Here is a 2,692-nt window from a genome sequence, read left to right as displayed (position 1 = left end):
CCTTCCCTATGGTTCTTTGTCAATAGGACCCTGACTTTTGAGGAGGGGCAATAGTCTGTCCAACTAAAGAGGTTTGTTCTCCTAAACACCCTACCATGCTAAGCGTGTGGCGCGTTCCTGCTGTGTGAAATATAAGCAGGCATCTAACAGGGTTTCCGGGAAAGTCATTGCTTTCCTAATACATTCACCACCCAGTCCTGACTCCCTCTGCGTTACATTTTCCCTTCTGTCTGCTCAAATATGAGCATAGACATGGAGGGAAAGCACACATCTTGAAGCTTCAACGATGCAAAGCTCAATCATGAAAGTTTACAAACTACATTTGGTGGAACACAAAGATGGGGAAAATGTGGGCTCCTAGTGGTACTATGGAGAAGTTATGTTTGCCCTGTTAGGCCCACTCCAAAAATTTTTGTTGAAGTAGATGATGCCCTGTCAATAATAGTTTCTGTTATTTGCAACTAGACATATTCATTTTTAAAAATCATTTTATTGGGGGCTCTTATATCTCTTTTCACAACCCAAATATACATCCATGTGTCAAGCATATTTGTTCATATGTTTCCATCATTGTTTTCCAAACATTTTCTTCCTACTTGAGCCCTTGGTATCAGATCATTTTTCCCCTCCTCCCCCGAGCCCCTTCCTCCCTTCATGAACCCTTGATAATTTATAATTTTTTTCCATGTCTTACACCAACCATGGCCTCCCTTTACCCACTTGTCTGTTGTCCATTCCCCCTGGGAAGGGGTTTGTAGATCATTGTGATCTGTTCCCCCTTTCTCCCCCCACCTTCCCCTTGCCCTCCTGGTATCGCTACTCTCATGACTGGTCCTGAGGGGTTTATCTGTCCTGGATGCCCTGTGCAACCAAACATATTCTTAACAGGCCCTTTTTTATCTTGTTTAAATCACATACACATATCAAAGGAGATACCAATGTTTCCTTTACTCAAACTTACTTCGAGTTTCATCCCCTGAATTTTTTATCACAGGAACATAATTGTGATTGATGATCACTCACATCATCAGTTCAAACCTACGTTTTCTTGCTGGTAAGTCACCAACCGTAGATTTTATTCTCCCACTTAACAAATATTTACTAACTGTCTATTACAGTCTAGTCACTGGCGATATAATGGTGAACTTTTCAGCACTTATATATAGTTTCATATAAAATCTCATTCTCTAAGATATAAATTTATTGGTTGGAGTGGCATTGATAGAATATTTCACTTTTCTATCGATTGTATAGAACTGATAGCATATCGAACTAAAAGTGTTTCTTCTATATTTAGCTTCAAATATATAATTTACAAGGGAGAAAATATCACTAATTTCATGTTGAAATTTAAAATGGGAGACCCTTGAATGAATGCTGCAAGACATACATATATTTTTAAAATCTTGTTTAAACAAAGACCCATCTAAGGTTGTATGTGTTCCCTGTTTTGAATTGCTCTTCATTCTTAGAGTCGTCTGAGTAAATAAGTAATGAAAGAATGAGTGACTGCCCTCCTTAATGCTCAAAAAAAAAAAAGCAATTTTGTGCATTCGGCAATAGCGGCAGTTTTTTGAGAAGCAGCACACTTGCAAACAGTTTAACAAGCAAGGCTCCCCAACTTTGTGACAGCTTGATTTATTTACTTTAAACTCTAGTCGTGAGCTCCTTGAGAGCACCCAGGAGGTTCCTTATTGGTTAGTATTTGGAATGGTCTGATGTTTAGGGACCAGCATGGTTTGTGCATTTATGGAGGGATCAATTTTTACTTTGCCTTTTCTTTTCTTCTGTGGACACAGCAGTCTTGGACTCGTCTCAAGCGCTCCCCTGGCTTCATAATGGATGAGTCTCTTATGGAGATAGCTGATTTGGGAAGAGACACAATATAAAACAACCTATGTAAATTACAAGCAACTAGAGTGGAACCCAGGCATACAGTAAGTCATTCAGAAGGATAACTCAGAATGCACACGGCTGTATGCACTATATTTTCCAACGGCTCAGCTTTCTGCTATGATTTAGATCTAATAGGATACACATGCTGTTTGTCTTTGTATTGGCAATGTGCTTATAATGAATTGTATGGCTTCCATGAGCATACTAAGGATTCAGTGAATTAATTTTCCTGTTTGGTGACGCCAACTGGTCCTATTCCAATGCAGTGTCGATGGGGCCAGAATTGTGCCGCAGCACAAAATATAAATATGTGCACCTATATTTGAATATAGACCTAGGAGTCTCTGTGATCTTTTTTATTAGATTATTAAACTTAAGTGTGGAAAACCCAAGCATATGTGCACATACACTCACACTCGGTCATATACACATGCTTTCTTTGTGGTGTGCTACTACAAAGCTACTCCAAATGGTTCATTCAACTCCTGCACATGAAAGTACTCTGTATATGCGGTTAATTCCCCAGAAGATCACACACTGATTCCCAAAGAAGCTGATTTAGAAGAATGCTATGTGTTTATTCTCTGAAAATGCTTGGAAAATAGAGACGTAAAAACCATACCCTGTGGGATTTGGCCAGGAAGCTACACCTGAATAATCAATCATGCCATTTCTGAAGCATGGTTTTTTATGAAGCACGAGATCGTAAAGATTCTCTTGCCATGATGTTCCAATTTTGAGAAAAACATGAAATAATTTCCATTGTGAGTTTTATTAGTGATAGGATTTAAATGTA

This window comes from Echinops telfairi, unplaced genomic scaffold (genome assembly GCF_000313985.2).
Source record: "Echinops telfairi isolate 266 unplaced genomic scaffold, ASM31398v2 ScPeMD7_18;HRSCAF=68, whole genome shotgun sequence".
NCBI classification, from domain to species: Eukaryota; Metazoa; Chordata; class Mammalia; order Afrosoricida; family Tenrecidae; genus Echinops; species Echinops telfairi.
The sequence above is the reverse complement of the archived record's forward strand: the minus strand, read 5'-3'. Positions refer to the sequence as shown.